At 41.4% G+C, this 26,922-nt stretch overlaps 1 pseudogene; it reads right to left on the reverse strand.

The window, feature by feature from the left end:
* Positions 1 to 18,423: 18,423 nt before the first annotated feature.
* On the reverse strand, positions 18,424 to 18,552 carry LOC132006258 (U4 spliceosomal RNA; annotated as a pseudogene).
* Between the last annotated feature and the right edge of the window lie 8,370 nt (positions 18,553 to 26,922).

The following is a 26,922-nucleotide window of genomic DNA, read 5'->3' on the forward strand; positions in this document are numbered from 1 at the left end:
AGCAAAGCTGCCTGCTGCCCCAGTGAAGTTGCTTAGAGTTTGCAGTGGTACAGTTTGGAGCTATCTGGACGTTTTTTTCTACCTGTTTAACACGTGTCATAAACATGCACACTCTACATGAAGGGAGAAAAGCCATGGAGACTCTATTTGTGAGAGGAGTCATAGACTTGATTTAGGAACATGCGGAAAGAGGGATTTCTGGAGGAACACGGACTTCCAAGATTTAGAAACTCAGGAGATTTCAAGTCCCCATGCTTTCCTAATTGCCGCAGTGGTAAGACTATCATTCTAATTTGACATGTGAGGTGGATAGTTTATAAAGCCGGGATTTCTGCCTGTGGTCACCTCTTAAATGAACTGATTTGGAGCTGGCCCATTTTTGCCATTTTAATGCCCTACATACAGGAGCATTTGAAACCCTCTTAATTTTTTACTTAAAAATATTTAAATTCATAGTCTTTATCATTTAGTTACATTAAAAAAAAAAAAAAAGGATGTATTAGCTACACCCTCCAGAGTAGCTAATCACATAGCTACTATGGTCATCATGTCATCAACCATGTCCATGAGTAAAACCAAGGTAACTTCAGGAAGTCCATCCAGGAAAGGCCTCTTTCTTCCCTGTGATATGAATTTTTTGACCCCCTTGTATTCCATAATGAGGGACATAATTGAAAACGAGGGTTGCTTTCTTTAATAATTTACTGTGGCCTGAGAATCTGGGGTCCGGAGGTTCTTTGTTCATCAAGTAGTTTCTCACTAGACCTCAGCTCAGAGAAGACCGACAGAAATATGTCATTTAATCTCTAAAACGAAGTAGCCTTTTAAGTATTTTGCATTTATATTTTGTGTTCAAAGCACAGTAAAAATGATTGCCACTTTATTATAAATAGCATCTTGCTGAAGGGAATATATGGCAGGGTTTTTCGTTTTTTGTTTTTTTTTTTAATGATTTGGGTAGTTAAGCCCCAAAGAGAGAGACAGAACAGTTTGCCAAGAGTGGATCTGGGTGAGAATGAAACTTTCCCATCTGTTATTCCTAGCTCTAGGCAACAGCTCCCACTCTAGGATCAGAAGTCCAGTTGAAGGGATATTCATTTTAACAGGAAGAATCTCAACCATTCAAGACCAGACTTCCCAGGCTGCCCAGCGAATACTCAGTCATTTCAGTGTGTGTTTGACAGCAGTTAGCAACACAAAGCAAGCCCAGTGTCCAAGGAATGTGTAGAGGAATGTTAATTCTAGGAGCAACCATAACCTGATTTTCTAGATTTCCGTGAGTTTAAAGTCTCAGCTACAATATTACATTACCAAGTTATTTGCATTTGAAATATAATACCTGGGAGGTTGACATTTGATTAAATTACTGTGCCACCTCCGGGCCGCAGGGAGCTAGGATGGCACGCTGTGTGGGTGGTGCCAGCAGTACCTTTGTACCCTTTCTGAAAGACAAGGGATTAGGAGGAGGAAGCCTCACAGGTCACCAAGGGCATCAGGGCCAAGGGCACACCATTGGCTGGTTTACATTAAGAACATGAAATATGTTTAAGAAGCGGACAGGCCAGACCTCATGGAGCGTGGAGAGCCTCATACCTGGAGGCTCCATTCTCCACGTTTTCTCAGTGTCCTTAAAAAAGAGAGGTGGCAAGTGAGAATCCTTGGCCCTATTGCAGCCACCATACAGCCTGGACCATCATTTTTCCCAGCAAGGAAGGAAACTGGTCCTTTTGTCTTCAGAGTCAACATGGCTTTTTCTTCCCTCCTCTTGAGAATTCATGGTAGTCAGTGGAAGAGGCCACCAAAGGCCCACTGATGAGAGCCCGTCTACCATGGCCCTAAGCCCCACTCACTGACCAGGTGTAGGGCAGGAACATCCAAGGTGTATACACAGAGCTGTCGCCACCAGATCTCCTACAGCATCCACCCTCAACCAGGGAAGGTGTGTTCCTTCCCAGGGGACACCTTGCACCGTCTCTGGAAGTTTTTGGATCTTATTACACAGAGATGTCCCGCTGGCATCTACTGGCTAGAGCCGGGGATGCTGCTGAATTGTCCACAATGCACAGGACAGCCCCTCCCAGCAAAGAACTACCCAACTCAGTGAGTCAGTTGTACTGAAGTTGAGAAACCCTGTTCTAACAGGCGGCAAAATCATGTAAGTGGATTCCAGCTACTGAGTCAGCTGTCAAGATAGAGAATCATCTCTCAAATGCACTGCTGCAGTGTGTCAGTCAGGATCCAGCCAGAAAAGCAGAAACCACTTTGGTGTTTAAAAGGGAGCAAATTCGGGGCACCTGGGTAGCTCAGTGGGTTAAAGCCTCTGCCTTTGGCTCAGGTCATGATCTCAGGGTCCTTGGATTGAGCCCCGCATTGGGCTCTCTGCTCAGTGGGGAGCCTGCTCCCCCCACCCCCGGCCTACCTCTCTGCCTACTTGTGATCTCTGTCTGTCAAATAAGTAAATAAAAATCTTTTTTAAAAAGTAAAAAAATAAAAGGGAGCAAATTCAATGTGGAGTCAGATGTCCAGGTGTGTTGGAGAGGCTGGAGAGCAGAGAGGACAAGGCAGAGATTCACAACAGCAGGAAGCCACTGCTGTTCCTTGGGTAGAGGGCAGAGGGAGGAGGTGGCTTGCTAGTTAGGGATTATTATAGTTAGCACGTAGGCTGGCCCGTCTGGTGGGGCCAGAGCCACAGAGATGAGGAAGCTTCTGGGGCTGCAACCTGAGGAAGAGAGGAAGAAATATTCTGTTTGTCTCTTTCTTTCCATCTTTGAGCCCCAGCAGTAGGGAAGGGGGAGACAGCTGGGTGCAAACAGGTCCAAACTAGAATATGCAAACCCTTAGAACCCTGTGGATTTTCCAGAGCACCGGAACCAACTGAACAATGGCACCCTTGAGCAGTCATGCCGGGAGTTCTGTGCTGCAGCTGGTCCTCTTCTAGCACTGAATGTCTACTTTCCTTATATCTCGGAACACTAGGCTTGAAAGAAATAAAAGATTCTCTTAAGAAAGAGCTGGTAGGGGGCACCTGGGTGTCTCAGTGGGTTAAGCCTCTGCCTTCGGCTCAGGTCATGACCTCAGGGTCCTGGGATCAAGCCCTGCATTGGGCTCTCTGCTCAGCAGGGAGCCTGCTTCCCCTCTCCCCCCCAACTCTCTGCCTGCCTCTCTGTCTACTTGTGATGTCTCTGTCAAATAAAATAAATTAAAAAAAAAAAAAAGAAGAAAGAAAGAGTGGGCAGACCCACCTGTTTTTTTTGTTTGTTTTTTTAATTCAGCCTCGGAAGTAGCAAACTTGTTGTATGGAGTGGACTCCCAACATGATGGAGAGTTTTGTGTCTCCTGCACAGACAGCAAGGTTCGATGGAAATCCGTGTCAACGTGCAGAGCACACATTGTTAATTTTACTGTGTCTGTGGCGAACTCCATCCTTCATTGTCAGGCTTTGGCTCGTTTTGGTGGCCGTGATCTTGATTCTTGCTTTACTCAGATGTACCCTCTCCATGGGTCCTGCCCCTCTCTTAGCTGGAGTCAGGCTGAAAGGAGAAGGTTGCCGAAGAGCCAGAGAACCTGCTGTGAAGGTTTTTATTTTTCCTTACAGTGCAATTTTAAGAATCTAGACAAAGCAAAGGGAATTAATTTATTTGTTTTCCATTTGAACTGCCCAACAGGTCCCCAAACTCCCAGGGATAAAAGTGATAGATTTTTAAGTGTCTTCTTTAAGAAAGTTCTGTAGATGCTTAATTATTTCGCCCCACTTTTGATTATCTGCACTAATGGAGATGTAGAGGGCACAAATCAATAAAATCCCTTGATAATCCCCAAAATCTCAATGTTGCCATTAGTTTTGACCTCCTCCCCCACCAAACCTTTTATCGGAGCTACTAAAAAGTGCCTCTGCACCCCCTGGGCTCTCAATATATTCAACTTGTTGACAGGCTGACTGATAAAATTGTCTGATTTGAGTTTTATCTCTTTTTCTCTTCTCCTGCCCACTCTCTGGGGGAGGTGCTAATGAGCAGCACAAGAACAAAACCACAGGAAAAAGAGACTGCAGAAAAGCCAGGGTAACACACAAAATGATTAAATAGCTCCCGTATCCCTGAAACTTTACTATATAATGTCAGCTTTGTGGGATTTTTTTTTCTTTTTTCCTGAAGTAAATTGAAATAACTCAAATGGCCCAAGTATATGGGGCCTTCACAGACCCTTGCTTTGAAGCTTTGAATAGCTTTTGTATGGTATTCCTTTCCTGAGGAAAGATTTTTAATTGTTAATCTTTATATATGGCATTCATGTTACCCCTCATGCTGGTTAAATGGCCAGGCATCTTCTTAAACAACCTCAAGGCACAGAGAATTGGGATGGTGGTGTTTGTCTTAATCCCATTAGGGATGTCTGCAAACAAGGGGAAAAAAAAATACCAACTTGTTTTTCTTGTTTTGTATTTGCCAAACGTATTTATCCATTATCCATAGTGGATTCACAGATAGCATAGAAAGAGACCAAAACGTGGCTGGCTGCTTACCCATCTCAAGGCACCTGCCTATTCTTCCCTGGATCTTCCACGCACCAGGCATCTGGCAGATTTGACAGTGAATAAAGCATATGTTAATATGAAGACAAAATCTCTTAAAAGTCCCAACTCACATTGTCCTTTAATATACTAAGTCTACTAAAGATGACTGCCTGTCTTCCCACGGTGCCAGAATGCACCCCTAAACAAATCAGAATGTCTGATAGAGGGTGCAAATGTGGAATGAGAAGAAAAGTTCCCATAAGGAGGGGAAATGATCTGATCCCTGTACAGGAGCCAGCAACCCTTCCCTTTGGGCTTTACTTTTCAGAGGGGAACAAAGTTTGCTCTTTCCAAAGGAGAAAAGCATTGCATTTTCCTTTCTGTATTTCTTTCATTCATTTTATTTCAATTTGCTACATATTTGAAAGTAACTCATAAACATCAAAGTGGCTATGAAATTCAGTGTTTGTATCTGGCAGGTGGTTTGTAAAATCAAACCCAGGCACCACCTGGATTTGAAGAATTGGGATGATGTGTCAGGGTTCAGTCAGAGAAGCAGAACCATCTTGAGTGATTAGAATAAAGGATTTGTTATAGGGCTCAAACCTTCCACTGCTGTGGGAGCTGGTAGATGGACCCATGCAGGCTGATGCTTTGGCATCCAGTGCTGGAACTAGAATTGCCGTTGGTCAGTTAGACCCGCAGTTGGGAAAAAAAACCCTTGAAAGGACATGCATGAGGATAAACTAGAAACTTATGAGGACGACTGAATCCATTAGCACAAACTGGAATCCCCAACTGTGTTTGGCCACTTCCAACCTCAGTGCTATCAATGACTACAAAGAAGAGATGGCACCCTTCACCAAGGAGCTATGTATGGACCTGGCCAAAGACTGAGAATCCGAAGAAACAGATCCAGCAGAAGCTGGAGGAACTGTGGGTCCAGGTGCTGCTACACATCACCAGGGTGAGCCAGCAGATGCACCAAGTATATGAGCTGTCATATGCCTAGTGTCCAATCAGATACAGCAGTCTTCAGAGCATTAGCACACAGTCTGCTGCTTCATTCTGCCTTCCAAAGCTTGCACAAAACAGCACTTGTGGGCAGTGTTGACTCAAACTATGCAGGGAAGGGAATGCTGGGAAGCAACTATAGTTCTTGCTTAAATTGGCGTTGTACAAAGCCACATGATGACATGACTCAAAAAGAAATGTCTCTGGGCACACTGATAGATAACGGAGACCTCATACTCTGAAAGAGGGTGCCTTTTCAGGTGAATGGCAAGGAGTCACCGTTTGGTGATGTCATTCAAATGTACGTTGACTGTAATAGTCCCATACTGTTGTAGATTTCTTAGCCATGTTTCTAATAAAGTATCACTAGTATTCTGAAGAATGTACTCTTTTCAGTGTTATTATTTTAAAACTTTTTCATAAAATTGCCTACAACTTGGGGTGCCTGGGTGGCTCAGTCAGATAAGCATCTGCCTTGAGCTTAGGTCATGATCCCCAGGGTCCTGGGATCAAGCCCCACAGCGGGCTTCCTGCTCGGTGGGAAGCCTGCTTCTCTCTCCCTCTGCCCCTCCTCCTGCTTGTGCGTGCGCATGCACTCTTTCTCTCTCTGTCAAATAAATAAAATCCTTAAAAAAAAATTGCCCGCAACTCTCAAAGTTGCATTTTTTTGTTTGAAACTATTGACATTAATTTACTAATCTTTGTAAGCCACGATACTCTCAAATGGGTAATTACTCTCTCTACAAATGCTAGAATCTGCTAAGCTCATGGGAAAAGATTCTATCAAATGGATTATATCCTCAGTTTTTTTGTTGTTGTTGTTCATATGGAAGTGTGTAAACATTTCTGCTTTAATTCAGGGAAACTTACTGTGATGAAAACTTAAGACAAAATGCGTAATTATCTGTTTCTCTGTAATTCTTTTGAATTTGAACTAAGATGCTTCAAAATCATAGGTTTTCTCAATTTCAGTTTATCCCAGTAAATACAGGAATTTATATAATTTTTAAGGAAGAGATTCATCCAAATATTCTTTGTACAACTTGAGATGTTCTAAAGCCTATTTATAGAATTTCAAAATGAAATACTATATATCATATATGTTCTCATCATTTACTATATTTAAATTTCCTTCTTGCTATTTTGGGGATAAATTTCAATGTGTCCCTATATACAGATTTTGTTTCCAATTATTGTGATTTACTGAATTCTTTAGGCTGTAATCATTTGGTGCTCATTTGTTGAATGCTTGATTAAAGCTCTCACTAATTTTTAACAAAGTACAAACAAAATCGAAAGGACTCATTATTTACATTATTATTCAAACACTTAGGTTGGCTTACAAAGTAGTTCTTCAGAGGTTGAAATCTAAAACCCGATCAATTAAAAAAAAAATTAACAATGAGTAGCAAAGAAAGAAAAGTCATTCCATCATGGTCAGGTCTTTTTTAAAAAGTGAATTTTATATCAGCTTAGTCATAAAATCTTGGTATTTAATTTAATTTAATTTCAAGTATATAAAAATGTAAATTTTAACATCTATTTCGTTTTTTAAAAAATATTTTATTTATTTGACAGAGACATCACAAGTAGGCAGAGAGGCAGGCAGAGAGAGAGGGGGAAGTAGGCTCCCTGCTGAGCAGAGAACCCAATGCAAGACTCAATCCCAGGACCCTGAGATCATGACCTGACACAGGCACCCCTTAACATCTATTTCAATTGAAACCTAAAGTAGTAAAATTAAGAAAGAGAACATGACATTTGATCTAAATGAAAAGTCATGGTTGATCAAGTAGTACACAGTCAAACCTTCTGCAGGTTGCATATTAAAAATCATCATTCTTGGTCACCTGGGTGGCTCAGTTGGTTAAGCAACTGCCTTCGGCTCAGGTCATGATCCCGGAGTCCCAGGATCGAGTCCTGCATGGGGCTCCCAATTCCATGGGGAGTCTGCTTCTCCCTCTAACCTTCTCCCCTCTTATGTTCTCTCTTACTCTCTCAAATTTAAAAAAAAAAAATCTTGAAAAAAAAATCATTCTTTTAATATTGTCTTCATAGAATAACTACTACCTTTTTAAGTAGAGCATAGTATTTCTTCAGCAGCTGATGTCCTTTGCTTTTCTTGTACTCTGTCATACTTGTACATATGTGTCATACTATAATCTCTCCAAAGTAGATGGTAAACATCAATATACCTTTGTGCTAATTAAAAAACTTTCATTAACTTTTTTAAGGAGTAGAATTTCAGAACTTAAACTTCCTGTCATTTTTTGTGATTTTTGAGCTCATTGTAGGCTAAAGAATTTATTGCAAAAAAAAAAAAAAAGGCATTACTGGATATTAAAATAGTCATAGATTCTCACCATACACTGAGGGACAAAGCCCAATAGTAAGAGTACACAGACTACTGTCTGTGATCCATGATAAGACTGCTATAATTTTCTACTTTCCCTGCTGATTCCAGCACCTTTGTGAATCTTGTAGGTGGCTTGGACCATGACATACAATGAGCCAGGAAAAGCAGTGGTGACAAATATCTTTTTCATTATCACTGTAAACCAGAGGAGGTAGATTTCCCTAAGTGCTTATTTTATCCACAAATACTTTCCAAGCTCTCCTTGAGAGAGAGGTATGAATTGTCCCTGGAATGAGCCTTTAAGACAGACATATGGGTTAACAGTAGTCATCCTTCAGATTTAACATGGGCTAGTGGGAGAGTTCTCCTGCACATCCATTTCCTGCACGAGTAAATTGGACCGTAGCTGAAGCTGGAGGTACAAAGTGCAGGTCTACTAATCCATCCTGGATTGATACTTGATTCATGAGAGAAAAATCTAAGACAAATACTGAAGCAAATGAGACACAAGCACAAGAGGCCAAAGCTGGGCTTGGTCTGGGCTAAGGAGGACACATGGTCCCCCTACCAAAAGACCAACTTTGTTGTTGTTATCTGTATATTTGTTTCCTTGCTAACTTGAAAGAACGTGAAGTAGCTTTTTCTCAACTCTGATTTCCTTTTCTATTCCTTAAGCAGATTACTCCTAAGAAATCATTAGGCCTTGGCGAAACCTTCAGAAGATAGCCCTCTGTGGCACTTTTTCTTAGTGACAAAGCCTGGGTGTTAATGGTGAGTGGCGGTTGTTGTTCCAAGCCAGCCTCCCTTGCCATTTTTAGGGCAGTTGATCCCATTTGGTTTGATGTTATCAAATTTGAGATTATTTAGATGATTAGTCTAGAAAGCTGTATGTATTTTTTTGCACTCATCTAATTGGTGGAAATGGTTATTAAATGCAAATAGTTTCATTTGGAGTTAGAATAATTTCTAAAATTACAATGTTTGCTGCAGGTGAAAACACGAAATCCTGAAACTCTAAGCAGGAATTGTGTATTTAACAAAGCAACCAGCATTTGAAATGGGAAAATGGCTTTATCCTGCTACTCTCTATTACAGATTGTTCTTCACTCAGAATATGTCCAATTCTCTTTAGTGCATCTTTTCGAAATATGTATCTTTAACCCTTCAGTCCCCCTGTAAAGAATGGCTTTTCTCATGCAATTTCAGTCTAAATGATTCCTGCTTACAGGAACATGTTTTGGGTTTAAAAAAATCTTGTTTGGCTTTATTTTGAACATAATGCCCCATTTGCATTTTCTTATTGTAGCCTGTCACTTGTTATTTCAGAAACTTTGCTTGAGGAGTTTGGAATAGCTTTTTTCCTCTCTGAACATCATTGGTTTATGTGTATGAGCTGCTGCAAAGTGCAGTGATTGCTTAAAACACTATAGTTACTTAAAAAAGATGACTTTGATTGTGTGTTTTTTGTTCCCATCACAATAACACTTTGCAGGTGATTATTAAATTAGAGATTTTCTTTGTTTTTCTAACAAGAAAAAACCTTTTTTATGTCAGCGCCAATTATGAGTGGTAATTTTTCACATTTTACAAAAGATTTTTCTGTCCTACCTCCACGCCCCTCCCCCAGATAAAGAAGGGCTTTGACATTCTATGACAAGGAGGGTTTTTTGCATACACAGTGCTTTTGACTTTTCTTTTTAAAAAATCTGTTGACTCTATTGAAATGTGACAGGACAATATTTAACCTGAATAGAGGCATGTTGACTCCTCTTATTAAAACTGACAGTTAAGGACGTTTCTCTCTTTATTCCTTCTGATACACGCAGACAAGTCTTCACTGCTAACTAGTATACAAAATCAAAAACAAAAAAATACGGAGCGAAGAGATGACTACCTTATAAACAATATATGAATGACAATCGCAAGTTTAATCTAGCAAAGAAACCTTTTTTTATCCTTTAAGAAAATTAAAGCCCTTTCAAATTAGCTTGATATATGAAGACAGACTGACATCATTAATTTTCAAGAATTCGCTCTTTTACTCTGGCTGCCTTTCCCCTCAAAGATATAGAATGTTCCGCTAAGCCCTGGACAGGGCCACAGCGACATCTATGGAGAGAGTCCAAGGCCTTAACTTGAGTCTTTTGTAGAGCTTGAAGGTCTGCATCTTGTTCCTTGGAATTCATCCACCTATTTTACTCTCAAGGGAACAAAAATGGTGGCATGGAGGTAGCCCTGATCTCCCTTCTAACTGACTGATGCTTGGTCTCTTTAAAAAAAAAAAAAAAAAAAAGGCTGGAAATATCAAGCTTTGGAATTCTTTCTGTCTTATTGGACAAATAAAGAGCCTCATTAGCATGAATGAGGCTTAAGTTCCTCTGAATTGTGCATGAAGTGGGCCTCTTGGGAAGAGTACAATTGGGAACCTGATGCCAACTTTCAGAGATAGGCAGAAAACATATGGAATTTGGATGTCTTTGGGTACTTGCCCACTCTCCTTAGCTTCCAGGAGTCAAATCTCTTAAAAGGAAATGTTGGCTTCCTTATGTATAATGCCACTGGATATTTATGGGCTACAAGTAGATTGTCTACTGAAGACTGAATTTTTGGGGGGGGGTGGTAGGAGGGAGGATATTATACAAGGATTAATGATGAAGTAATTTCTTTGTAATGGAATTTGAGCTACAGCAAAATGGTGAATGGAACAGTTGGCCATAGTGTTGGCAGTTACCTCTTACTTTCATTTCCTCCTGAGCACGCTCTACTCTGCATTTATCACCAAATGAGGGTTCTTACTGTCATTAAGTTTTTCAACATTTTTGTTGTGGAGAGTCAGAAAAATAACCGTTTGTTCCCCAGCAGCCTTCTGTATTAGCCATCTAGACTAGAATAATCAGTCTTCTGTGTACTGATGCTAATGTGTCCAGTTTATTTCTAGAAATTACTTTATTTGTATTTCTCTGATTATCTTGAAAGAGACCAGGTAGGACAATTGGTCAGGGTAGCCTGTAGGTTATACCATGGAAGCAATTCTAGATTTCCTTTCTCTTGAGAAGAAGGACCCCCACCAGCATTTTATGAGATTCAACAGTGCCTATGGTACTGAAAATGCCTGTGGTAAAGAAAACACCTTATGGTGTTTTCATTAAAAATTGGTGTATAAAACTCAGTCCCTCTCTTTTGTGTATGTCATGATTGTGGGAGAGGCTGCTGTCTGTCATGGTGTTTTAGTTGGGGTTTCTACAGAGACAGATCTCGGAGCAAGGATTTAATCCAAGTAGTTCATCTGGAAAACCATCTCAGAAGTGCTGGAAGGGAGTGGGGGGAGGGAAGACATCCCAGTGGGGCATGTTGTTAAGTATATTAGCACCGTGGCCATTTGGAGCTTTTTCTTTTGAGGGTCCTATGAGAGGTAATGTAGACTATCCTTAAGAACTGGACCATGAAGGAACAGAAAATTATTTACCCATAACTTCTATCCTTTGTTGGTTGAGAACCATTTCTGGACATTGATTTCTTAGCATTTCAGGCCTTTCCTCTGTGCTGGTCAAATACACCACATTGGCTAGAGGGAGCAGGAAAGCAATGCATATGGACTGTTTTGTTGGTTACGTCTGTGGTGGCCTGAGGAGATAAAGGGAAGGCCCCAGTTGCTTCTTCTCGTTTACAGAGTTTAGAGAATTAAGTACAGTTAGAACTCTGTGTGTGTGTGTGTGTGTGTGTGTGTGTGTGTGTGTGTGTGTGTCAGGGGTGGGGAGATTATTCGTTCTTCCTGTCATTTAAGGTGAGTGTGTTTGTGTGCGCGTGCATGCGTGCACATGCGAGTGAGGGTGGGCATTGCCACTGTGACTCTCAAGCAGGGGTACAGGCCTCTTGTTAGACGCAGAAGGACTGCAAGCTACAGATTCTCAAGGCCTCTGCTTGGCTCTTTGAGTTGTAGCTGAATGTAAAAGGCAAGAAGAAAAGATTCATTAATGGGACAACATGACTACCTATAAATCACAAGTCTTACCATGTATGAGAGTGAGTTGTGAACCACAACAAATTGTGTTTTCTCTCTATTTTGGCTACTTTTAGTTCCAGAACAGTGCTCTCCTGTAGAACATGCTGCTCCTTTAGTGCGGTTATTAAGATGTGGCGAGTGTGACTGTTAGTTCGCTAGGCTGATGTAACAAATACCACAGATGAGGTGGCTGAAACACAGATTATCTTCTCACAGTTCTGAAGGTTAGAAGTCTGAGATCAGGGTGTCAGCAGCATTGTTTTCATTCTGAGGTTTCTGTTGTTGGCTTGCAGATAGCTGCCTTTTTGTTGCGTGTCTCCACATGGTCTTTCCTCTGTGGGAACACATCCCCAGTGTCCCTCCACGTATCCCCATTACTCTTCTTCTAAGGACATCGGGAAGGAGGAAGGCCCACCCTAGAGACTCATTTTAACTTAATTACCTCTTTAAAGACCTTCTCTCCAAACAGAGTCACATTCTGAGATGTTGGGGGTTAGAACTTTAACATATGAATTTGGAGAAGGGGGGATACAATTCAGTCTAGAACAGTGACTGAGGAGAGCTATAATTTCTCAACTTAATCTCATTTTTGTTAATTTACATTTGATTAGTCATATGTGACTGGTGGTTTATATTGGCCAGTGAGGCTCTAGATGATTTACTTGTTGGTCTCTCTCCTGGGAATCCAGAGAAGTCTGCACCAATGAATTTCCTCCTTGATCACTGAAGGATTGGTTTAACTGGAACACCAGGCAGTGAGTGAGTTGTGTCTTAGAGATTTCCCACATCAGAAAGAGCCATGACTCTTTGGTAAACAGTGACATTCAGGGTTGGAAGAGACAGAACAACAGATCCCAAGGTGATAGATCAAGAGGAGGTTACTTGCCGGAGGTAGGGGCAAAAACCTAGAAGGTGAAAGGGAACAGAAGACATTCAAGAAGAAAAGGCAAAGGGTCTTGGACACTGATTATGACTCTGATTACATCTTGCTGTTCAGCTGCCACAACCCTTGACAACAGTCTCTAGGTTAGATGAACTCTGTTTAGGTAAATGTTGGGTGAATATAAGATCTAAACACCTCTTTCAGGGAGGGTTTTTTCTCTTCTCTTAAACTGTCTAATCCTGGCATGCCTTTTTTATTCTAGGGAAGAATACATCTTCTTCATGGGGGCTGACAGAAGAGTGTCCTCTGTATATGCATTACCCTTGGGTCTCTTCTCTGGCTTGGGTGGCCTGGGTAGTTTCCTGACATTCAGTACGAGTACCCACTGAGGCTTGGTTGGATCTTGCTGGTCTTCCTGGGCTCTGAGTGGGCTTGGGCATTGCCTCTGGTCCCCTCCATTTGTGGTGTCTTCTGAGAGACCAGTTCACTCACCAGTTCCACCTCCATCCCTTTTGAGGTGTCCTGAACTCCTCAGTTGCCTGCACTTGGGCATGGGCTATGAGAACTAGGATGCTATCTCTGGTCCCACGGTGTTCCACAGAAAATGATTTGGCCCCCTCCCTAGGGGATGTTGGCAGTGTCTATAGACATTTTTGCTCACCCCAACCCAGAGGTATGGGTTTTATACTGGAATCTAGGGGATAGAGGCCAATAATGCTATGAAATGTCCTATACAGCCTCCACCACAACGATTATCTGGTACTTAATGTCATAAAGCTGAGGTCAAAAATCTCCTTCTAGTCCATCCATTTAAACCCCTCCTTTAGCCATTTCCAAACAGTGCTTTGGCCGTAACGTTATGTGAGGATTTCTATTTCTTCTTACTCCCAGTCTTTCTTTGGAGTTTTGACCCCAGAGGGAAATTGATGACACTTGTATCTCATCTGTTGTTCTTTATCATAACCTACATTTCTTCTGCTCCATGGCTAATTGATTTGGGTGCCCCAGGCTTAGCTCCATGAAGGGGAGTTTTTACCTATCCACAGTTCCCTTGAAACAATGAAGCTCATTTATTTAATGGATGGTAAGGAAATCTACTTAAAGGAAAAAATTACATAGGTTACTTTCCCCAAAATATCACCCCCCTTATGCTGTGGCTTAATGGGGTTTCTACAGTGTTGTTGGTGAGCATATGGTGCAAGCATGTGTCAGGTGCATGAAGGTACGTGACCCCACATGCATGTCCAGGTCTGTAGTTGAATCTCTCATGGTTCAAAGGAGGAGCTCTGGTTTCATTCTTAGCACCACTGCTCATCCCTACTTCCAAGTAACTTAAATCATGTCTTTAATTTTGTTCCTAAGAGCTGCTGATTTTAGAGAATTAGAGCAATGAGTAAAGGGAGAGACTTGGTGCTTCTGTTCCTTCTCTTAACCCTGACTGTAAGCGGTCTGTATTCAACCCCATTCCTTGATCCTCTGCTCTCACCACACATGCGTGGGCTTGCAACTGCATGCGCATGCACGCGTGCACACACACACACACACACACACAGGAAGGAAACAACAATGAGAAATGGTGCTAATAGGAAGATCTCTGCTTCCTTGGGAATCCATGTTACCACCATGGCCTCTATCCCATGGGGACCATAGTCAGCTCCAAGTCTTAGCACCTCCAGGGCATCCTGGGTGCTTCTCTTTTGGCAGTGTGATGCAGGAGAGTGGCAGGCCTGCAGCTTGAACACATTTCTCTTTTGCTGCTGCCTCGAGTAAACAGAACCCTTTGTGGCTAGGGTTTGGCAAAGCACTGAGCATTTCAAATCAGGCTAGGCCAAGAAATGTAGGTCTAGCTTTCTTTTTATATATAAAAGCTTTTAAAAAAATCTTTAAATTTGTTCTTCAAGAAGAAATAAACCTTTATTAGACCCTTTGTATTGCTGTAAATTTGATTGACCAGATGTTTGTCAGATTTAATACACGCTGTTTAAAAAGTTGCTTTCTACATCTTGACTGAGGCCCTTTCTGGTGAGGAAGGAGCCAGTTTATAGGAAACAATGAAATCATTTTTTACACCTTACAGATGCTCTAATCCCATTACAGACTGAGGTGTTTAAAATTCTTGGTGTTTTCTTGCTTTATTTTTATGGTATGAGTGATTCTGAAGGAGAAAGCTAAGGCAAGAAAATATTTAAAGGAGACGTCCCCCAAGGGGGCATTGGGGTGTGGGTGGAGGAAGGGATGTAGAGAATGATTGAGGGTTATTCTTTGTATTTGGTGTGCCTTCCAGCCCTGGCTCCTGGCAACAGCTGAAAAGCTACTGCTAGAACTTTGATCAGTGATGCCAACCAAGCACTTGGACCCAAATCCCAGAAGTGGCTAAATAGAATTGGGGCTAGTTTCTCTCCGATCTCACTGAACAGAACATGGCTTCTCTCACCCCTTAAATTTCTTTCTTAAAAACTGGCTGGAAGTGTGTTTCCTAAGAAGGTAACAGACTCAGATACCTGCAAGGGCCTGGCAAGTAGCAAAAATGACCAAAGTTGGCCAGACAGCCCACTGTGTCAGACTGGAAAACCCTAAGCCCCACCAAAAGAACAGTGGGTCTTCAACTACAGCTTGCTGTTCCCAACAAGGGGATCTGAGCCCAGTGAAAGGGTATTTATGAGAAATTTCTCAATTGTTAGCAAACACAATTCATCCACAGGGTATATTCTGCCTTAGGACCACAGATTTGCAAATCCTGTTGAAACAAAATGTGTATAAATAGAAATGCACCATTCATCAATAAGAAATCTCCAAATTTGAATTACCAGGACTAGTAAAAATTATTTGAAGCTTTGGAAACTACCACAGGAGTTGCCAGCCTTCTATTTTGTTATGTAAGGGTATAAAACAGTTACTAAATACTATCACCAATGTGTTTCATAAAATAATGGATATTTAAATAATTCCCCTCCCTCCCCATGAAAGAGTAAGAAGGAGACCATCTGAGACTTAAGGACAGTCTTTAATATGAATAACTTCAGTTTTGCGGAAAAATCTTCCAACTATCCATTCATTTCTAATTTTCTAGTGAACATCTTTTCAAAGACCATGGGTGATCTACAGACCATTGCCAAAGTTGTACCGCCTATTGATACGAATATAGATTGTTTCCTTGAACTACTTACACCATTAGGGTATTCTAGGGTGTTGTCATCTTCCTTGCCCCTTTTGGTGTCTTTGGCTTCTGACTCATAGAAGCATCACTCATAAGAGTTGGAGGAACATTAAAGATCACTGAATTCAGCCAGTTTATCCAAACATTGAAACAATTTGAAACATTTCAACAACACAGGTTGTACAGTTCATTGGATTAATAACTGGGTCCATAATTCTTTAAGTCACACATGGGAAAAATATGTATTTTTTTAAATTATAAAAATTATACAAGTGGAGGGGCACCTGGGTGGCTCAGTGGGTTAAGCCTCTGCCTCTGCCTTTGGCTCAGGTCATGATCTCAGGGTCCTGGGATCGAGCCCCGCATCGGGCTCTCTGCTCAGTAGAGAGCCCGCTTCCCTTCCTCTCTCTCTGCCTGCCTCTCTGCTTACCTGTGATCTCTGTCAAATAAATAAATAAAATCTTAAAAAAAATTTTTTTTTAATTATACAAGCGAAAAGATCTGCCTCAGTTCTGTTTCTATGTGATGCCACTTTAAACATTCTGGTGTGTATCCTTCTCATCTTTTTTCTGAGTGTGTATTTATTTGGGATACTGCTGTCTGTGCGGTTTATGTGTTTGCACTTCAGCAATACATTGTGAACATATTTCTTTACTTAGTAATCTTCAGCACACTTTTTAATAGCTGAGTAGCATGATATTTTGTGGCACAAAATAGTGTCTATGGTTGTATAAGCATAGTATTTCTCATTTTGAAATTTCCAAAGAACATCAGAATGAGTATCTTTGTCACTGTAATAGCTATCTTCTGAATATCTTATTTTGCTTACACTTCTTTTCATACTTCTAGATCCTCATGGATCTATTGGGCCATGTTTCGTATAGTGGGTGTTACATAATCGGTCTGAAGCAACATTGAGCTGGTGCTTTTCTAAAATGGATGACAAGTGCTGGTCTTATCAATGGAAAGGAGAACACTTGGCTTTAAGATTACACAAGCATCAGGAAGCCACTTGAGTACTGAGGAGTTTGAAACTGGGACATTTAGAAATGCAAGGACCTCACGATTCAACCATTCTGCTTGGAAAAAGATGGGCAATACCTAGCGTTCTTAATATCTGGATGTATTTTCTCATATTATTTAAATAGATTTAAAGCAATTATAAAATGTACCCTTTCCAGAGACATTTAGAATCTTTTTTGTGTTAGATCCTGTTTGTACAGAAATGTTGTAATTCTTCCTTATAAGCCCTTCTTATCTAGGTTATTGGAGGCAATTTCATTAAATGTGTCATGGTTTATATCTCCATTCAGAATCTTCTCACCACATGGCTTACCTTTACAATTTAGTTCTTCCTTAGGAAAAAAAAAAAAAAAGACTTTTCTGGAGATTTGGGCATATCTAATTTTCATGCTGTTGTATTTCATGGAGTACTCTGTCTACAGCACTTTGAACCATCTTGTGTAAATGGGAGATGAGAGAAAAGAACTTCTACATTTGAAAGAAGTTTAATTTTGCTGCCTAAGAATCAGAACCAAGTGTTAGAGGATTTCTTGATTCATAAAATCAAGGTTATTTTGGGGAAAATGATTTTGGTGTCCCAGATAGCTTGAAATTGAATTCTGATGGTTGGAATTCATGTAATTCACTCTACATTTTTTATAAGTCTGAACAAGCAATGCCCCAAAACATTGTCAACCAGTTGAATATGACGTCATCTTCCTTGGCTTCTCTGAATCATTATCTCTGAGCAAAATGTGAATGCTTTTTTATCATCCATTGCTAAATTATCTTGTAAGTTCCATGAGGGCAGGAAACTTGTTATTCTCTTAAAAGCTCTGGCTCAGTACCTACTTGAGCCCTCTGTATATGGAATGTGCTTAATAGTTACTAAATGGGAGAATGAATGAAAGAACCATCAAAACTGGGTAATTTACTAGTGGCATTGTTCACACTGACTAATGATTTCCCTAGGTCGTGCACAGTTTTCAGAATCAAGATACTGTTCTCATACAGACTGGGTCTATAGCAGGAGAACCAAAGAGCATCTCCTTGCACACACATTTAGGACACTGAAGAAATAAAGCCCTAGGAGGAATAGTTGGAATGCCTTGCCCAGGTGAGGCTTGAAAGTGAACTAAGTTCCACAGGAAGACAGAAGGCTACCTGTTATTATTTCTGCTTTGGGACACTTGCTTTGTGCCCAGGTACCCAGATACGTTCATTAAAGCAGCCTTGATTCCGGACTGAGCCACTCTCTTTATGATTTCTAGGCTGTCTTTTTTCATTGATTATTTTCTGTATTATATTAATGGTAAAATTGCCTTCTGTGATAATTCCATTCCTTTTCTCCAGTTCCTTCATGCAGTTAGCAGCTAGGAAAACAAGGAGGACAACACTTTGGCACTGTTGTATAAAAGGGTCTATGAATCCCGCATTTATCCCTAACCTAAAGCCAATTCACCTGCCATTCTTATTAGTTAAGATTCCTCTCCAGAACTACAAGTTAAAATAACAAGTAATAACTAAATTAAAATTGAAAACTATTTTAGGGAAAGTTTTCAATTAGCAATAATCGCGCCTCGGATAAGCCTCATTGGCTACGATACTGCCACTGCGCAAAGCTGAAAACTATTTTATTAAGCCAGACTTTGAACAGGATTACTCTTATTGGAAGAGGTGAGGGGGTATAAAATAGAGGAAACTTTGGGATAGAGAGCAGTGTGGTGCAGAGGAAAGAAGTAGGCTTTGGCACCATAGAGCTTGGCTCTGGGCCTGGCACATTCTCAGTAAGTATTCACTCATTTATGTTGTTTAATCCTTTTGTGCTTGTTTGACCATTTATACAAATAAAAATAAAATAAAAATAGCTTTCTAGAATTGTTATCCTAGAAAAGGATTAAAGGTGCTTATAAATACTTAGCATGTTTTCTGGCACATTCTAGGCATTCAATAAATAGCAACACCATGAACTGTGTATTATGGGCTGAATAGTATATCCTCCAAAATTCATATGCCAAAGATCTACCCCCAAGATGTATTAGGAGAGAGGATATTTGGGAGGTAATTAGGATTAGATGATGTCATAGGGGTGGACTCCTCAGGAATGGAATTAGTGCCCTCGTAAGAGTCATAAGAAACTTCCTTTCTCTCTCCTCTTTCCATGTAAGGATACAAGGAGAAGTAGGCAGTCCACAACCAGGAAGAGAGCTGTCACCAGAACCTAACAATACTGGCACTTTGACCTTGGACTTCCAACCTCTAGAACTTTGAGAAATAAGTTTCTGTTTTTTATAAGTTACCCAGTCTATGATACTTTGTTATAGCTACCTGAGCTCATAAAGACACTGTGTTTACCATGCTGCTTACAAAGCAGCTAAAACTTCTGAAAGGCCCTGATTGCAACAGAACCAGAAGTATATATAGGTGAGGGGTAAATAATGTGCAGGTGGATGCATAAATTAGGAAGAAGGCTTATGGGCACTTCCTATTCTAATTTGGATTTCTACTTTTGGCAAACTTTGTTCACTGAAATAGATAAATGCATTAGAGGTCTGCAAATCCAAGACAGAGAATTAAGACATGATTGTGTAAGACTGTATGGAGGACTGAGGACTGTGGCAAACTGCAAAAGGTAGACTCTACCCCAAAGTATTCAGATTCACATCTTAAAGATGTAAACAAAAGATGTCTGCGGACTACAGGTGGCTCCTAGTTGTCACACTGTTATCATAGAAAGAATCAAATGCCCTGTTTTCCTGATGAGAAAGTTGAAGATACTAACTTGGAAAGACAATAGATAAATTATCTCTTCTCTGAATAATTGCCATAAAAATAAACCCCATCCCTTAGCTTTCCTATATGTTTTCACATTTTTTACAATATTAAAAATTAATGAATATTTCTAGAAAGAAATGGCTTCTTTTAGAAAATTTGGGGGGAAAATGGAAATGTATGGGACAAAACCACAAAATTACCTATAATTCCATCACATAGAGATAACTACTCTTTATATTCTATGGGTAGTCTCCTAGACTTTTTTCAGTGGAGAGATGTAGTCATACAGACATCATAGAATTGCACAAAATTGAGATCATGCCATACAATTTGTTTTGTTTAACTCAACATAACTAGTGTATTTTACTTTCATTAAATGCTATTTTAAAGCCATGATTTTAAATGACTACATAATAGTTTAGTACATGAATCGACCAAATTTTATGTCAGCATTTAATATTTAACCACTGAAATGGACACTTGGATTCATATTATTTCTTCTGCTTTTTGAATAACATGATAAAAATCTTCATATATAACATCTCTCTATAAATCCCCAATACTTAGAATCAATTTTCAGACATTGAAAATTGTGGTCAGGGACTATGAATATTTTAAGGGTGTTTATCCATATGGCCAGATTGCCACCCAAAAAGTCAGTACCAATTTGTACCCATACAACCTTTTCCTATAACACTTTTCCACATTAAAATATGTTGTCATAAAAAAGTGAAACATATGAAACTTTGCCAGTGTGTTAGATAGAAAATACTTCTGTTGCATTTTCCATTTCATTGGTTGCTAGTATTTATTGGTCCATTATATTTCTTCTTTGGGACCTTATTTTAATGTCCTTGCCTATTATTCTGTTGGTTATTCATCAGTTTCATAAATATTTATTGCACAGCTACTTTTCTAGGCGTTGGGGAAACAAGTGACGTAAACAGAAAACATCTGTTGTTCTAAGAATTAAATGAAATCAGGTTTATAATATGCTTAGCCTGGTAGTGTGTGGTTCACACAAGGTTGTAGCAGTTATCATCCAGTCTTTCCTGGTGTAATTATGAGCCGTTCTGCCTGGAGCATCAGTTACTATTTTGGGAACAGGCTGTTTCTGGAATTTTCCTAGATTGAGTTGGGTAGCAGTACCTTCACTGTTCATGGATATGAATATGAACCTCACATAAATGTCTTTCTCCATAGCCACACTTAAGCATAACCGGATTCCCAAAATGCTGGTGACCATTGGGGTGCTATGTGGCATGAAAGGAAGGGTAACAAGGCCAACGTGAACAGAGATGGCAGTCTTAAGTGATAGCCTAGCATACCTCACTTCCACACATTTTGCAAAAAATAACAGCCTTCACCATGGTCTCTCCCAGGGCCTCACCGTTAATCTTTCTCTGGATGGGAAAGACACAAGAGCTTGAATAGCATCCCTCAGACCCCAGGTTCAGGCAGGATGATTGAAATACAGCGAAAAAGTGATAGTTGACAATCACCAGGGTTCTTGTGGTTGTTACCCAAGGATTTTCGAAGCTGGTGTGCACCTGCCATGTTGTAACTGTGCTTGCTGCATCAGGGTGTCAAAGAATCAGACAGTTTGCAAATTAGAATTACAGGTTTTATAGGACTAATCGCTTTCTTTACCCTGATTTCAACGGGTTTTCCATGTGGTTGCTTAGAGGACGGCTGGTTTCTGCTTTTAAACACAATTCAGCTCCTGATCTAATCACTGAAGTTCAGGGGTGAAATGGATTCCAGGCCTGTTCGTTGCAGCTAGACCTCAGTCCCTCTAAATGCATGTGTGTTTGTGAACACTCCCACCAAGCAGGAGTGGTTAGAGAGTGAGGGAGGGACGTGGTGTGCTTTGAAGGGCTGGTTCTTGTATGTGGAGGAGGGAGAGGTTGAGGGCTGGGGACAGTGGAGAAGGGATGACATGATAGGTGTCAAATTTATATCTGAATAACTGGATCCTTTCAAGATGGCATCACTTGGAACAAAATGTCACCAAATCCTCACCTTTTACCAAGAACAAACTGTCCACTTCTCATTCTGCAGTTTGATGTCTGTTGAGCTCCTTAGGTCTGAGCAGAGCCTGTATGCAAAGTGCTGGGTAATTGTGTAGTTTGCCTTGGTCTGCCTTTGGAATAATGTCTCATAAAAATCTTAAGCAGCTATCACTTTTCATGGCTAATGAACTGAGGAACTGGGAATGAGATCCAGAGCCAAATCTTGGATTAAATCTTCCGAGCCTCAAACAAGGCTGTGTTGAGGAGTTGAGGCCGGTGGGGGGAGGTGCAAACGAAGGGATGGAGGATGATAAGCTCCAACCTTCCAGCAGTAGGCCTAGAAGCCTGCTGGAAGAGGGCACTGCTGACCAGTCAAGGAAGGACGGGAATATCAAAAGGCTTGTTTGAGCGTCAATAAAGCATTTAGTGTATTCCCCCCCCCCCCGTTTGTTTTTCATGTGATTTCTAAGAGGCTCTTTCTCATTTTAAGACATATTTGAAGTAAGAAGCATGGACATTCACATGCTGATCAGTAGCCAAATGGCAGTCACTGCTGGTGAAGAGTGTCAGCCTGGAGTGTAGATCAGGAACCCTCTGGCACAAAGGAATGAAGTAGAATTGGAGCTGGTGGTCTCTACTGAGAAAAGCATTTAAAGGCAGATTTCATCCCGTGATGGGTAAATGTAGATAAATAAATAAACAAATATACATCCTTTTCCCCTTTATTCCATAATAAGGACAAGGTCTGCCAATGCTTTTGCTCCCTGAGGAGGAATGGCCCGGAGCTGGAGTCCAGGTGTAACTGCATTAAAGATATCTGAGATAATTCCCAGCTAGATCTCTGGGTCTTTCATCTGGTTTTGTTTCTGAGATACTGCAAATTTCCTTTCCCTTCTTTTATTTTTCCATCAGTCTTTGGTGCTTGCACTCATTTCCAACGAAGGACATGAACATTCTTTCGTATGGCAAGGTGAAAATAATTTTATTTTCATCACTTCCCTCACCTCCCCCCACCTCAACCTTGTGATGGATTTACTTGAAAAAAAATAATGACGGGGCTTCACAAACTGGCCTGACAGTTGTGATGCAGGGAGCGAGCCAGCTGAGTAGGGACGGTGAGGCATCTCTGTACCTATTATGGCAAAAATCAATAATGCTTTCTGTAAATTGCTCCTCCCAAAGGAGCCGAACAAATGCAGGAGACAGGGGAAGCCATCATTCTGTGTGAAGGCTCTGCACACTTGGACCAGTGCAATTATGAACAGAAGGGTGATTTGATCTGTGTTTGTGTGTGTGTGTTCAGAGTAAGAATTCTGGGGGAGGGGGACCTTATTCATCCTAAAATTTTAATTGTACAGTTCTTCTCTTAGAAAGGTATATCCTTCCATCGGTCCTTCCAGGATGGGAGAGCCTGAGTCAAGTTACCCCAGTCAGTCCTTTGGAAGTTGTAATGGGTAGGTTAAGGAGAATAGCCAGACTATTTAATGATTGGTTTCTTTGTTGAGGATTTACCATTTTGGTGCTTTTTGTTGCAGGCTCTTGCAAGGGTTTTCAGAATTCTATATTCTGTGACTGTAAACAGTCTTGTTTACTTAGGTTATTTTAAGAATTTTCTTTACATTCCAAATCTCTTATCTTAGTGCTCTTTGAATAAAAGGTAATATATCACAAGTTCCTCTTGTGACTGTTTTTTCTAAAAGATTATGACACCTTTCCAGCTTGACCCACCCTACCCATTGAATTAAAGAAGAATGTGGCAGCCATTTTCACAAAGACAATTCTCTCTATAGGGAAGGTAACTGCATTCAGAGCCTAGGTATAAGGATCAGTTTTGCTACTTACTAACTCAGCCTGTGGTATGTTTCAGCCTTTATGTCTTCATCTATAAAATGGGAAAGGCGACACCTTCTAAAGCTCTTTCACACATTGTGAGAAAGTTTTATGAAAATCCATTGCCAACATGAGAGTTATATAAGGATATAAATTATTAGCATTAAGGAAGATAAGCAAGGTCAAGCCTGAGTATACTTGAATGGGAAGACCCAGTGGGTCTGTCCATGGTCACATGATGCCAGCACGCTGGATTGCATTTGGTCTTGGATGCCATTCATGAGAGACGAAGCCTAGGTTTCAGGCCATGTTGGCATTGAGCACCTACATAAGGGGAAAATGAAACTGTGGAGATTCAGGTTGTTGGAATTTTAGCTGAGTACCAACGATCTGACAAAACCACTTTTCCCATGGCATCCAGTTTAAATCAGTAGGTAGATTGGGGATTGATGCTATACCCTCGAATGAGAGAGAGTTGCAATTTTGGTGGTGGGAGGGAGGCAGCAGAGAAACAGAAGGCATTGTTAAAAAGCAATGAAAGAGTCAGAGAGAGAGAAACAGAGACTTGGATTTTATCTGGGAAGATGACATGGGGAGAGTTTCCCATTGTTTGTTTAAGTTAGTGGGTAGATGAGTAATGGGTCAGTATATGAGAGTCTGTGCCCATCATCTAGTAAAAAAGCAAAAAGCAGCAAAGGACAGATGGTAAGGTAAGGGGGAAAAGATTGCACAGATAATAAAATTTTAGGAATAGTTATGTATATATAGTCTTAGAATAGTCCAGTAGTTGTAGGATAGGGCAAGTGGACACACTGGAAAGCATAAAAAACTATCACTATCGTCATGGCCCAAGGAAAGAACCTAGTCATTATTGAAAACATATTCCAGTTGGTTGAGAAGTTGGGAATAGAATATAACATACTTATTGAGACGAGCTGGGCAGCCATCTCCATGTAGTGAAGAAATGGAGTGTGCGCGTAGAACTGGGAGTCGGAGAGCAGGGTGATTTAGAGGGCACTTGGATGCATGGACACTTGGGGACATCACTTAAGAAACAGAGTCACAAATACCGGAGGAAGGAGTAAGGCTAATGGAATTCTACCAGGTTGGTAGAAATGAGTCCAGCACCAGACAAGGGGAGTCCCTTGACCCATCTCAGGCTGGGAGCAAAAGCATATCCTTTCAAATAGAAACCTTGTCTGAGGCTTGCCCCCTGTTGGAAGCAGCTGCTTGGACTCCCAAAAGTGGTGGGGGGAGGGAGCAAATACAGGAAAAAAACAAACAAACAAACAAACACCTGACCTATTAAAGTCAATAATCCCGGGATCCTAATGGATCCAACTGCATCTGAATAGTATATTAAAATTACCAAAATTGTCTTTTAAAACATACTGATGTGGGTCACCCAAGCAGCATGCTCCCAGTCGTTAATAATTAATACTGAGCATCCTGGGGAGGAATCGCTGTGGATAATTGTAGCTGGTAAGTACAAGTCTGGCAGCCTAGTGTGCTGCGGGTCGGAAAAGGGCAGCAAGGAAGGAGTCGTCCATCAAACTGGTGCCCGCCGCCAGGTACCCGTGGTCTGCTGCCTTTGGCTGTACTTATTCTTCTGATGGGAAAGCCTTCTAAACAAGGCTGTGAATTGGTTTTCATGCTCGCATTGACAGATTGGGAAAGCAGTTTGTTCTACCAAATTTAACAATGATATATCATTATCACAACTTTGGGGGAAATCTATAAAATCAATAAGTTTGTAGCCTGAACAGGATTTGTATCGCTTGCTTGCTGTGCTGGTGTCAAAGCGTGAGCATATGGATTGAGTCACAGCCTGAGATCAATGGAATTTGTGGACAGTGAGCTCAATAACAAGCCCTTCTGAAAAGAAATAGATGTAAAAAGCAAATTTACTAGAGTATAAAAAAAAAAAAGCTAATATCTGTTCCGCGCCTGACTGTAAAGTGCTGTTTGGCTGCCTTTGGCTGCGGGTACTTTGAAAGCTGTCTCGGGTATGTGCTCGCAATGCTGAATGCTCCTGCGCCCGCTTCATGCATTGCCTGGACAGTCGGGTGCTTCTGTTTGCAGGGTTTGTACTAGGAAACTCGCCAAGAATAGGAGGGGGAAAAATAGCCCTTTATATTGTAAACTGAATAAAGAATAAAAACAGTCAGTGTGTCTGCTGGGGAAAGACCACGGTGGCTTTATTTACTTTGTGCTGGTAGGACTTGCTAATGGAGAAAAATAAAAAGGCATAATTAAATAGTTTAATGAATTCGCAGCTCTTTTGTTTGAGTGGGACAGGAATGCATGTTCCGGAGAGGCCTCACAAAGAGCTTGGCTGGCAGTGAGTTAAAAGTAGGAAATCAGTTCTTTGAAGGCATTTTTATACTTCATTATCCCAGCATGTAAAATGACTTGTACTAAACGATTGAGGATTTTATTTTTCACTCTGTCTCTTTCTCTCCTTTTTCCTAAACAAAAGAGAGCGTGGGGCGGCTGGTGTCTAATTCCCCTCTGGGTCCTGGAGCTGGGAGATCAGCAAGGCTGATCACCAGGCTGGTGGGCCAGTCCCCGCACTGGAGCCAAGTCCAGACTGTGAACCGCCATGGAGCAACCCTGCCACCCCCCAAGAAGCCAGCCAGCCCTCCCCCTCCCCTGGGCAACAGCCCCTGGAGGCGGTGCCCTCAGCCCCTCGGACCTCCTCCTCATGTAAGAAAGCTACTGGCCAGCACTGGGCTACGAATGGGGGTGTGCTTTATGTTTTGTTTTCTGAGCTGCAGAGGGTAGACTTCTTCTCTTACCGTGAGGACAAAGGGGAGAAAACACCAGGGGAAGACCAAGCCAACTTGGGAGTGCCCGGACTCTGATTCTTAGCCCTGACCTGGTGACTTTCTGTTCTGCTCCGGAGGGCAGCCAGCTGGCCACCAGCACCCAGCTGTTCCCCATGGGCCACCGGTTCCTACACTGAAATGGGCCAGCTGGGTGCCGACGGGCCAGTGAGAGAGGTGGGCATCCTCCCCGCCGCCAAGAGTCAGAGCGGGCTTGTGTTACCTACACAGGACGAGTACAAGGTTGAGCCTCAAAATGGTGAACTCCGGCTGTGGTCTGGACAGGGGGCTGGAGAAGGGCACTGTGGATCTCAGGGGTCCATGTTTAGGTGAGACTCATCCTGAGGGCCCAGTGAGGAGAAGGCCCGGAGAAGGGTAGCCTTTGGCCCCTGAAGGTGTGGGGCAGCCTATAGGAGGCAGAGCAGGTGACTGAGGAGCAGCCCCAAGTACCTTGGGGCAGGTGTAGATCCCTGGTTTTAAAACCCACCAGGGGAGTTAAGCTCAGCCTCACAAAGCCCAGGGCTCAGGATGAGATCTGGGTATTTTAGGACC

The sequence above is a fragment of the Mustela nigripes genome, chromosome 17 (assembly GCF_022355385.1).
Source record: "Mustela nigripes isolate SB6536 chromosome 17, MUSNIG.SB6536, whole genome shotgun sequence".
In the NCBI taxonomy this organism is placed as follows: domain Eukaryota; kingdom Metazoa; phylum Chordata; class Mammalia; order Carnivora; family Mustelidae; genus Mustela; species Mustela nigripes.